This window comes from Camarhynchus parvulus, chromosome Z (assembly GCF_901933205.1).
Source record: "Camarhynchus parvulus chromosome Z, STF_HiC, whole genome shotgun sequence".
NCBI classification, from domain to species: Eukaryota; Metazoa; Chordata; class Aves; order Passeriformes; family Thraupidae; genus Camarhynchus; species Camarhynchus parvulus.
In genome coordinates, this window is record NC_044601.1 from 30,267,544 (window position 1) to 30,280,137 (window position 12,594).

Consider the following 12,594-nt stretch of genomic DNA (forward strand, 5'->3'; position numbering starts at 1 on the left):
TGTTTGCTGAGATGGATATAGGGTGAGAAGAAGGTGTTCCTCCCTCTACAACTCATTATTTTAATTAAGGAGCATATCACTTAGGCTTTTTATCCTACATGCCTGTGATTTCTCTTCTGCTGTGTTTAAGCTGGAGCAAGCTGCCTACCTCTGAATATGTTTTGGTTTATTGGTTTATTTTTTAATATTCTGCCAATAATCTGCCATTTTTGTTGTTAGGCTTTGGCTCTAGCTAGCTTCTTGTTTATTTTTCACCTCTCTGACAATGCCATCAAATGGCTTCCTAAATAATTTTTGTTCAGGATTTTAAACAGCTGGATGAGTTTTGACTTAATACCACTTTAGCAGGTGACCATGATATTGTTTTGAGATAGCCACAGTAGTGGCAACTTGAACAAAACTGAACGAAGGACTGGAGGCCAAGTACTGGCCTCTCAAAACTGATATTTGTACTTTGGCAGTGTTTGCAACCTACTGTAATTGTAGAACTGTTGCTCTACCAAAAATCTCCCACAAAACTCCCTTTTGAGACTATCCTACGCACTATGGGATTGTTATCCAGGATGCAGTTCAGGCAAGGTAGTTTAGAAAAATGCAGCTGTGAGGTAAACTGCAATAATACTAAAGTTGTTTCAACATATCTAACAGAAATTGACAGCTTCTTTTTCTGTTTAAAAGTTAAGACTGGTTTATATATGAACGCATGGGGTTTTGGTGTTTGGTTTGGGCTGTTTTTGTGTGTGTGTGTAGTGTCAGGAGCACTCTCAACTTAGATACGTAGCTGAGGCATTTCATAAAATGTGGAGAGCTGCCAAACATGGCTGTGCCAATTACACTTTAATGTATATGAAATCATTGTGATAGCTACAGGCTTTTGCTGTGTAACCTGAGAAGTTTTCTTTTCTAGCATAGAACTAAGATATGATACTGAAAAGATTGCTTAGCATTGGTATGTAAACAGGAGGATTCCTCAAAGAGGCTGCCGCTGAGTGGTTGCAAGTAGTAAGTTGGTGTGGAGATGTCATAAACTTTCTTTCATTATGATAAATATCGCTTATTTTAGTACATGCTGCCTCCACCAAACTGCATCTTGCCTGCTTTCTTTCTTTTCCAACCCTCAAGGCCAAATAGAGTTTCTGTTAAAACTTCGTGATAAGTGAGAACTTTCAGAACATTGCAAGTCTCCTGTTTCAGCATCCTCCACCTTTTAAGCACTTTGGTTATTTATATTGACCTTTCCCCCTTTTTGGCTGAAAAATCTCCTCAGTACAGTGTATCTCTGTCTTCTGTGTCGTGGCCTATCCCCAGCTGTAAGGATTTATCCTTAGTAGTATGAAGTATAGAGACCAACTACGTGTGACCAACTACTGAAACAGATTCCTCAGGATGGCTGCTTGCAAATGCTTGACAGGCATTCTATTCAATGAGGAATTACTAGGGGACTCTACTGGGAAGGCTGTTTTTCCTCGCCATCAAGTTATATTCTTTTTAGATTACGCTATTATGCTGTTCTTGATCCTTGTGCATTTGCGCTTTTAAGTAATGTTCTGGTTTCTTGTAGATGCTGAGATTGTAGGCAACTTGCTGTGCCTGTTTAAATTGTTTCTTCTTCCACTCCTTGGCCACTGACCACGAAGTTGTAGAGTTTCATTTACTTCTGATAATATAATTGCATCAGCATGTCTTACCTCTTGAAAAAAATATATTTTAGGAGAGGTTGATTGTGCTGATGATGACAGGGAATCAAGAAAACTATTCTTTTGAGTACAATGTGTTGTTCAGAGGGCAGAACCACTTGAGCTTGTCTACAGTCATGGAATATGGCTTGAGGAACCTGGCGGATCACAGCCCTTGCAACTAATATGAAAGACCAGTAAGCTGAACAACCTTTTTAAAATATTTTATGACCTCTCACTAAGATAGTAAAGAATCTGTTGCTCCAGCTTTTAAAGGGATGGTTGTCTATGACTGTAATATTCTGAGTGTAACATTCACCATGTTTGAAGGAGCTGGCGTGTCTAGCACCATTATTAGATAAGAGGGATTTTTTTAACATATTGCTGAGAAGTCAGGCAGAAACAGGAACTTCTTTTCAAGATTATATTGAAGAGCAAGTGATAGAAGGCTGATGACATAGGAATATAATAATTAAAGGTAATAGGGTATGGTTTGTACATGTTCCCTGCCATCATCCCCCCAATTTTTAAGTCAATCTGACTGAACAAAGAATCTGGAGGTGCTGGCATCATTCATCATGCATGCATTTTGACACTGTTAGATTTTCATTCTTTGGAGCCTTGTCGCACATTCTGCTTTTTTTCTGTTTTCTCCTTCCTGAAGAGCTGTTCTATACAGTGTATATTTACAGTAGTTCTCTGAAGAAAAAAGACATTTCCATAGGATTTAGTATGTGCTCAATTTCAGCTTCCAATTCTCCCCCCTCATCTTTTGGTGAGGGGTTGCGAGATGTTTCATGGAAATAAACAGACTTTGCTACTGGGAGCTATGAACCTTAGAGAGCGTAAAGGAAACAAGTTTTCTGTAGCTTGTTAATCTCAAAGTGGGAGGTGTGGAGAGTAATCTGTTTCTGTCTTCTCTGAAATACTTAAACACAGATGTTTCAAAGAGATTAAGTCAAACTGTGAATTTTACACAACTGTCTGTCTTAATTGTGATATCCTGGGGCTTGTAACCTTTGAGATCACATTCTGTCTTTCTGTTCTTCCGGGACCATTAGAAATCTTTGCTACAATGTGTAGACATTCAAGTTGAGCCTTGGGTCTCTTCTCTCTCCCCTGCTACACAATTGCGCTTGCCGCTCTCTGGTTTTGGCTGACTCTTTAGCGTGGTCATTTAGAAAGGTCTTTGCCTAAATTTGGTTTATTAAGTGCCCCAGCTTCAGAAACTAAGTCTGGCGTTTTTTAATCAATTTAATTTGCAAGTCCTAGTGATTTATTAGAAAACAAACCCCCAAACAACAGCGAGGTTATCTGCCACATGGCAACCAACACTAGCGCAAGGCTACAGCAGGAATGCATGGTTGAAAGTGAGGGGAAGAGTGTAGTAGTGTCCTTGCGGCTTTTGTTGCCAACAGCCTGGCAGGTCCTGCCATACAGGAAAGGGAGAAGGATTAACTCTTTCTTTAACCACTGGTAGTGGTTTCCTGCCCTGCAGAGTATGCTTGTATTGTTTTTCTGTCTGCATTTGCCATACGTGACTTAGACCATTCCCTCCTGTGTGTTCCTTAGTACTGCTCATTCAGACCAGAGAACAAAGAGACAGCATGGGAGGGAGAAGGTTTTCAGTGAAGGGAAAAGCTCTCTAAGGTTAAGGGTGGGGGAGTCCAGCCGTTGCTCTGCTCCTGCCTGTGTCAGGCAGAAGCTTCTGAATGGATACAAAGCTGGAGTTGTGTTTCAGTGGACTAGCTGGGACTACAAAGGGATCTTTTCAAAGGGAGCACACAGGAAGTGTTTTTGAAGTGGTGCAGGTAGTGGAGCAAGTATTGCACAAGAAGATGCATTGTAAATTTGATGATAATGTGCTTTAGCCCTGGGATTCCTAGAGCTCTTTCATGCCATTAAGCTGGAAGTTTCTTTGCAAAAGTGTGTCATGCTGTAAATGTGGTATATTGCTTTGTATCCCTTGTGGACCTCCCATTTAAGCTGTCTCTCAAGGTAGCTAAGTTAAAATATTAAATAAGAAATGTGTATTTAACTGCATGATTTATGTTTTGGGGACAACAGGTCAGGAAAATGAGCATCTGTAATTTATTCAGTGCAGTGTTGCAAAGTATTAAATGAATTACAGCCTTTCTACATTTCAGGATTACATAAGATAAATCTTGGAGTGAACTTGTTTGCTATGGCAGCAATGTATCCATAGTTTCACTTCAGTGTAGGAATAAGTAGAAATAAGTGTGTGATTAACTGCAACAGAATTTATGTGTGGGTTTTTTGTTTCTTGATTTATTTTTGTGTGCTTTTTGTGTGAATGTTTGGTTTTGGCTTTATGAATTCTATGGCCCCATTTGTGGCTAGAAAAAAAGCCCAGCGTGACTTGATCCCTCTGGCAGGGTTAAGGCTTTAATTTTATGGTCAATGTCAGAAGATGGCTGCCTGTTACATGGTAGCTACTGCCTTGTTTTATGGAATTTGGTCAGTCTCTGAAAAATCTTACTCTGCACAAAATTCCGTGAAGTTCAGGTAATTCACAAAAACACCCCCCATAACCATACCTCTCTCCATCAAAATAACTGCCCTAATCGTAACTGCTCTAGGAATCGCTCTAGCACTAGAAATCTCAAAAATAGCCCAAACACTTATCCTCACAAAACAAACCCCTCTCTCAAACTTCTCTACATCCCTAGGATACTTTAACCCCCTAACCCACCGTCTAAGCACGACCAACTTCCTCAACGGAGGACAAAACATTGCCTCCCATCTAATCGACCTCTCCTGATATAAAATAATAGGACCAGAAGGACTAGCACACTTACAACTAACAGCAACCAAAACTGCCACCCTCCTCCACTCCGGACAAATTAAGGCCTACTTAGGCTCATTTGCCCTTTCCATCCTCATCATCCTCATATCCACATATAGAAACAACCAATGGCCCTCAATCTTCGTAAAAACCACCAAATCCTAAAAATCATCAACAACGCCCTAATTGACCTTCCCACACCCTCAAACATCTCAACATGATGAAACTTCGGATCCCTGTTAGGAGTTTGCTTAATCACTCAAATCGTCACAGGTCTCCTTCTAGCCATACACTACACAGCAGACACCAACCTAGCCTTCTCCTCCGTCGCCCACATATGCCGAGACGTCCAATTCGGCTGACTCATCCGCAACCTCCATGCAAATGGAGCCTCCTTCTTCTTCATCTGCATCTACCTACACATCGGGCGAGGAATCTACTACGGCTGATACCTAAATAAAGAAACCTGAAACATTGGAGTCATCCTCCTCCTAACCCTCATAGCAACAGCCTTTGTAGGATACGTCCTACCATGAGGCCAAATATCTTTCTGAGGGGCTACCGTAATCACAAACCTATTCTCAGCCATCCCCTACATTGGACAAACACTAGTCGAATGAGCCTGAGGCGGATTCTCCGTCGACAGCCCTACCCTCACCCGATTCTTTGCCCTTCACTTCCTCCTCCCATTCGTCATCGTAGGCCTCACACTCGTCCACCTAACCTTCCTGCACGAAACAGGCTCAAACAACCCAATGGGCATCCCCTCAGACTGCGACAAAATCCCCTTCCACCCCTACTACACCATCAAAGACATCTTAGGCTTCGTACTAATACTCTCCCTGCTCATCTCACTAGCCCTATTCTCCCCCAACCTCCTAGGCGACCCAGAAAACTTCACACCAGCCAACCCACTAACCACCCCTCCCCACATCAAACCCGAATGATACTTCCTATTCGCCTATGCCATCCTTCGATCTATCCCAAACAAACTAGGAGGAGTACTAGCCCTAGCCGCCTCAATCCTAGTCCTGTTCCTTATGCCACTACTTCACACATCCAAACTACGATCAATAACATTCCGCCCCCTATCACAAATCCTATTCTGAGCCTTAGTCACCAACGTTCTCATCCTGACCTGAGTAGGAAGCCAGCCAGTAGAACACCCATTCATCATCATTGGCCAACTAGCCTCACTCACATATTTCCTAATCATTCTAGTCCTATTCCCCCTATGTTTGTTGAAATACATATAAAGAAAAGGAGTAGACTTAAACTAGGCAAGATATGCTAATTTTACAGATTACAGATACATCTGTTACCAGTCCTAGAATCTGTTAAATCTGAAATTTCTTGGCCTGGTGGAAACTTAGTGCCAGCTTTCTCTTAATCCTATCTTTTAGCTGCTAAATCTTACTCATGTGATCCTGTGAAAGCCTGTGTTTCCACACTGGTCAGAAAGTTTATGCAGATGATATTTCAGTCGAACTTAGTGTTCTCAGATTCATCTTCTGTGCTTTTCAGGGAAGAGAGGTATTTCTTTCACCTGTCAATAGAGACTGTTTCTCATCTGAATTATAGGTGCAAAGGTTGGAACTATGGGCTTTAAATAGTTGTTCTTCTGTATTTTGCAAGGGGAAGGTTGTAATCTATTTTTTATTATTTGTTGTTTTGGTTTTGTTTATTTTTTTTTGTTTTTTTTTTTTTTTGGGTTGATTTGTTCTGGTGGTTTTTTCGGTTTGTTTTCTTGTTGTGTTGTAGTTTTTGTGGGTTTGTTTGTTTTTTGTTTGTTTAAGTAATGTTAGAAATATGTACAAATTTCTACAGTTTTTCTGGCTAGCCACTAGCCAAGAAGTAAATTGATTTTTGTTGGCCCTGTGCCCTTACATAAATGCTATATCTTGCTGCCTGGTACTTGTTTTAGTATGGATCTGTTTGGGCACATTTTCCTGATGTTGTTCAGGTTTTACTAGCTTAGCCATCTTAATTCAGAATAGAAAGATTTTCACTCTTTCATTCATTGAGCATTGTTCTGCTATTTTTATGGAACACATACTTTTACAGAAAAGTTTCATTATCCTTTGGTGAGACTTCAGGTGTCCCAGTTCTGTGGTCTGGACTACTGTCTGGGCTTCTGTGAGTCAGAGTGCTGAAGATAGAAGATATTCTATTTCTGTGTTTAATATGACATCATTATAATTGTGTTATTTTGTCTCTTCTGGGCAGTAGAGATGGAAAATTTTGTACTTTGATTAGCAAAGGAAGCTACTGGTTCCTGTGGTTCCTGGAAATCCTACCATTGTGTTTTGGATTGGTTTTTTGTTTGTTTTTTTTTTTCCAAAAAAGGAAAGAAGGTACTTCTAGTCTTAAAAGGCATTTTTGAAGCTTTCTAAAATTCATTGGTGCTTGGTGCGGTGTGAATGTATGTATCCCATAAATGTGGGTGCATTGATTGAATGTTTGGCAATTTTGCACTTTATTGGTGACTTTTATTATGAAAAAAGAAAACATTGACTGATACATACTACTTTTAAATAAAATGTGATTAAATAGATGAAGGCTTGGAAAGAACTGTTGGTTTATGTTGCTGTTTTAGGCCTTCTTTTATGTATTACATATCTTCATTTTATCTTCATTACAAATGCTGTTTAGAATTCTTTTTCATCAGTTGGCTTATCTGGCTTTCAACTGAAAGTATATATTCCTGAGAACAGGAATACATTAATTTTTACCTCAGGAGTGGGTAGGTTAGCTTGTGTTTTCATTAATGTTTCTGAAATGGTTAAACCAAAAAGCATTCAGACTTGAGACTCTGTTCATTGTATCTTAATAATTTGTCATACTTGAACATGTCAGTTAGCAGCAATTTAGTGGCAATGCCAAGACAGTGGTTTTTGTCATGGCTCTCTGGCTCTCTTATCTCTTAAAACCTATAGTAAGTAAGCTTTAGTCAAGGTGTGTCTTCTGCTTTCTGCACTGTGTTTCTGCAAAGGAAATATTTAATAACTGAAAAAGCATCACTTTGAAGAAATACTTTGATTGAAATATTTCATGGCTTTGGCATATTCAGATATTTGGGTTTAAACACAATATACATAAAATAAGAGGCAAATTAATAAAAAAATAATATTCAAATTCTTCCCCAGAAGAATCTCCACCCTGACCAGTAATGTAAAAACCTTGTCATTTCATTGTTGGGCTAATTGAGTAGCTAACATTACAGCTGGATTGCAAAGTAACTTTTGAGATTGTAGTAATGAAAGTCTAACAACCTAAAAATCAGTGGAAACATTCACAAATTCAGATCTTGGAATAAAGCTGCTGCTTGTTAGAGAATCTGCTTCCCCATTGTTTGTTTCACGCAGTCTGCTGTTACCTTGGAAAGCGTGATCATATAGGCAGAACATTGCAGTGCTACAAACTGTGAGGAGAAAAACAGGCAAAGAAATCCTAAAGTTATCCAAAAGGACAAGATACGCTTTTAGGATGAGAATCCACTTCTAATTTGAAAGGACTGTCTCAATACAAGAATTTTACATCTGAGGAAGAACAACTGTGTGTATCACTTAATTATCTCGCTGTTGTGCGAAGAATTATTCTGGTTTCCTCCAGGCAGTGAAGCTGAATAAATGTTGTTTTAGTGAGATTCTTGCAGATCTTGTGAGTAATACAGGATTAATGTGCAGAGACAGAAGTGTCCAACTCACCTTATTCGTCTCTGCCAATGCACTCGTTGGATCCAACTAGTGAAGCTCGTTCCTTTCTTGTCTCCTTTCACAGCCACTTCTCCCTGTCTTGTCTCCGTGATTTGTTTCTTCTGTACTGGCATGGCGTTGTTCTTGGCTCTGGATAGCAACCAGCTGTAAGCTTGCATGGTCAGTTCCACAGATATAGGAAAATAGTGGATGAATAATTCTAAATTTGTGGTGCCATGGCTAAATACTTATTGGGAATTAAGGATCACACAACTCACTCATTCCCCCACTGATTCCCTTGCCAGTGGGAAGAAGAATGGAAAAGAAAAGGTAAACCTTGCAGGTTGACATAAGAAAAATTTAATCATTGAAACAAAATAACACAACAACAACAATAATAATGGGCTAGACATAACATAAATATAGAGTAGTACCAATAATGAATATAACATAGTACTAAATATGCTAACAACAACAACAATAGTAATTGTTAATAATGGTTATAATGGTAAGGAGAGGGAAAGAGAGTGGCAAAACCTGACAGAAACAAGAAGGTTGGTCAGAATCTGTGGACCTATGCTCAATTTGTCCCCCACCAGTGACTGGGGAGTGCTTTGCTTGGATAAATTGGAAACTGGGTGTTACTATTTGTTGTGTTTGCACTTAAGGTAACCAGTCACACAGAGTTTTATCTGCTAAGAGCCACTAATAACAATTTCAGGTATTATTCCAAAAGAATATTTGAGAGGTTTGTTACGTAACTCCATCATTAATAAAAACCAAGCTGTGTATATAATCACTGTGCAAAGAGCAAGTCTTTCATTATACCTTAATGTTAAGAAGGAAAAGGTCATTGAGATTTTTTTTTTGTCTTTGGGGTGGAATTGGTTTCCTTTGTTTTGTTTTTTACTTTTTTTCTTTTTCTCATCAAGTTTCATGGGATGCGGGATTCCCCATTACATTTTTATCCTGGTTTTCAACTAATGTCTTTGACAACTGAGTGTTTGTCCAGTTCACTGACCTTCATATCAAAAGTATTTTTCATAAAATACATTTTTGCATCCTATCCCTAGCAGCTAACAAATCCTAACTAGTCATATACGTAACCAGGAACTTGTAACTCAAATTTTCTAAGATAGTGTCTTCCTGAAGCAATTATTTAGTCCCTAGTGATAACCTCCTTTGCATTGTAACAGTAACCTGTTAATTCTTATTCGAAGGTTTTTATAAAATTTGACTCTCTGTGTCCATGTGGATCAGAGATCTGGATTAATATTCAGTAAGATTAAAGAACCCTTTTCTCTCATTGCGGGATAGTTGATTGAAAGTATGAAGGCTTATTAGACCTAGTGATTAAGTCAAGTGGCTGAGGTTTTTCACTTTACCCCTTTCTTTTCCTCAGAGTCTTATGTGATAGGATCATAGTATAGTTTGTGTTGTAAGGGACCTTTAAACGTCAGGTAGTCCAACCTTCCCCTTCCCCCGGCTTTGAGCAGGAACGTCTTCAACTAGATCAGGTTGTGCAGAGCCTAGCTCAGCCTTACTGGGGATAGGGCATCTACCACTTCTCTGATCGAGTGTTTCACCACCCTCATCATAGAATAATTCTTCCTTATCTACTCTGATTCTATGATTTTTCAATTTAAAACAGTTACTGCTTTTCTGGTTGCTACAGGGCCTATTTAAAAGGGTGCCCCCATCTTCCCTTAAAGTACTGAAAGGCCACAGTGAGGTTTCACTGAAGCCTTCTCTTCTCCAGGCTGAACAACCCCAACTCTCCCAGCCTTTCAGCATAGGAAGAAAGTCCTGCTCAGGGCCTGCTCAAACATGTCTGTGTCTTCCTTGTATGAAGGACCCTAGAGCTTGCCGTGGTACTAAGAGTCATGGGAGAGTAGTAGAGGGGAAAAATCACCTTTAACCTGCTGATTATGCATATTTCTGCCTAATGTTCAGCCTCATCCATCAACACCCCCAACTCCTTCTTGGCAGGGCTGCTCTCAATCTGTTCTTCCCCCAGCCTGTGTTGGTAGATGAGGTTGCCCCAGCTCAGATGCAGCACTTGGCCGTGATCTTCATGGAGATGCATGTGTGCCCACAGGCATGACATACAGGCTCTGTACAGCAGTTCAAGAAATGGGGAAAAAACCCCAATAATCATAACAGCAAACAGAAATTATTTTTCAGTGTTGTGGAACTCATGATGAGAACTGCATTGCAAGCACTGAAGAAGTAGGAGCAGAGGAGCACTTGGTGCAGGAAGGGAGAGTAGTCTTCCGGGAGGAGATACATCACAATGCACAGGAAGAGCACTGCTTTAACAGCTGTTGCTGAATAGCTGTTTAGAGGGACGCACACACAAATTTGCTTGTCTCAATAGCTGGAACTCTGTGTCTCGCCACATTCTTATCATTTGCCACATTCTTATAGTTTTCTCCCTCCTGGAAAGTGAATTCTTTTCCCTAGAGGGAAAGTAAGCATATTGCCTTAGTTAAATTTAGCATATTGTAGAACTGGCAATGGTATAGGAGTTTAACTTTGATGCAAATTTGAAAAGCTATTTTGTGTAAAGTTTTTTGAAGAAAATTTGTAACTTTCATATCTCTGAAGGATATGAAAAGCATAATTTTCTTTATTTTTTAAGATTTGTGTAAATGTTTTGCAGTATAAATTTGGCACAATTGAGATATGAAAATTAAATTTATAGTTTTTTTAACTAAAACTAAATATAAAAAAATATAAACTAAATTTAAAATTACATTTTATTTATTATGAAATTTAAATGTGTATACAGGTAAAAGACACATTCGTTTCTTTCTTTTCTTTGATGTCTAACTATGAGAAACAATATTTTCCTCAATGGCAATTTTGCATGTGTGTCTGTGTGAGGAAGAAAGAGTTCAGGTAGGTTAACTGAACCTTAATGATATTTTAGACCTTTTTTCTGTGTAAAGTGTTAGGGAAGTATGATGATAAAATTATACACAAAATAACAGAATGTGCATCCTTTTCCTCTGTGTTTTGGAAATAGACTTGCTTATCTTTTTTTGACTTGCTTATCTTTCAGTGTAGTGGTATCATCTACATACACTTTTATTAAGTCAAGGAAGTGTTTTGTATATCAAGTTACAAAATAAATCTAAAACACCCTGGTTAGTTTGCACTCTGTAGACCTTAATTATGTTGCTGTTGCTTATTTGAAAAGAACATTTAACCTTGTCTACTTCTGGAAAACTGTAACAGTAGTAGTTCTTAAGGGATTTTTTGATTTGGGTCTTGTGCAGCAAAATTATTTCAATTTTCATTATTTAAATGTATAATACATAAAATTAGAAGAAAGGCTTTCATTGTCTGTGCTTGATAATTTTATCTTTTTAGCATCTTAAACTTCTTCAAGCATAAGTATCCACTATGTTTTTGCAGATCTTATTGTTGTAGCTGTAAACTATTATATGTTGTTTAATATTTTGCTGAGTTGGGGACTCAGAGGTGTCTCTGTATTCCTTCAACATTATTGCCACAAATCAGAAACTACTGGTTTTCTGGCAAAATAGTAATTCAGTGTTGTATCCTGTTATGTTGTACTTTCATGCGTGGGTTTTTTTCCTCACCCACTCACCCACTCTGATTTTCATCTAGTGTCCTGACAACCTATGATGGCTTCTTTATTTCTGGAGAGGCAGCTGTGGGGTTTTTTCAGGTAGTTCAGACCATGCTGTAAGAAAATGTGAATCAGAAGTGCAGAAGTCACTTTTGTCTGTCTTATATGCCACTCAGTAATTTATTCATGTGCTTTTGGAACATGGACATCATTCGTTACTACTGACTGGTCACAGTTGACCAGGAAACATGCTCTGAGAGCTCAATTTTTGACTCTTCATGGATATAATGGCTTTTTTTTTCTACTTGAGTGTTAGTTTTTTCCTTCAGAATAAAGGGAAAAAAGGAAAATCCACCTAGGTGCCTGTACTCCAAATTAAAATTAAATGGTATTGCTAGAATGTCTACATGACCTAGAGTCCTTATACAAAAGGTATAATAATACATTATTCCAAAGGTATAAGGAGAATTTGGCTATTATGCGCTTGACTTTCTGAGAGCCTTCTCAGAGGAAGACCTCCAAAATTTCCCACTGAAACATGAATTGTCTTTTATTGTAATACACATATATAAAGGGTATTTATTGGGAAATGACTAACAACTATTACTCTTCCAAATGCTGCTAAAGCATGAATGGTTGCACGTTATGTTCAGAAAAAAAATGATTGATGTATCTAACATTTATGTACTCTGAAACTGCAAGTGCTTTTGTAGACTGCTTTATCCCTTGTGCGTATGAAAAAATTTGCTTTCTACAAATAAGCCCAAGTTTCCTGTAGGAGTATAGTAGCAGAGAGCACTAGACAGAAACCCTCCAAAT

At 38.6% G+C, this 12,594-nt stretch overlaps 1 protein-coding gene across 3 annotated transcripts in view; it reads left to right on the plus strand.

Moving 5' to 3' along the window:
- Positions 1 to 12,594, plus strand: part of HOOK3 (hook microtubule tethering protein 3) — an 89,365-nt gene that overhangs the window by 2,224 nt on the left and 74,547 nt on the right. The gene's annotated exons all lie outside the window — the stretch shown is intronic.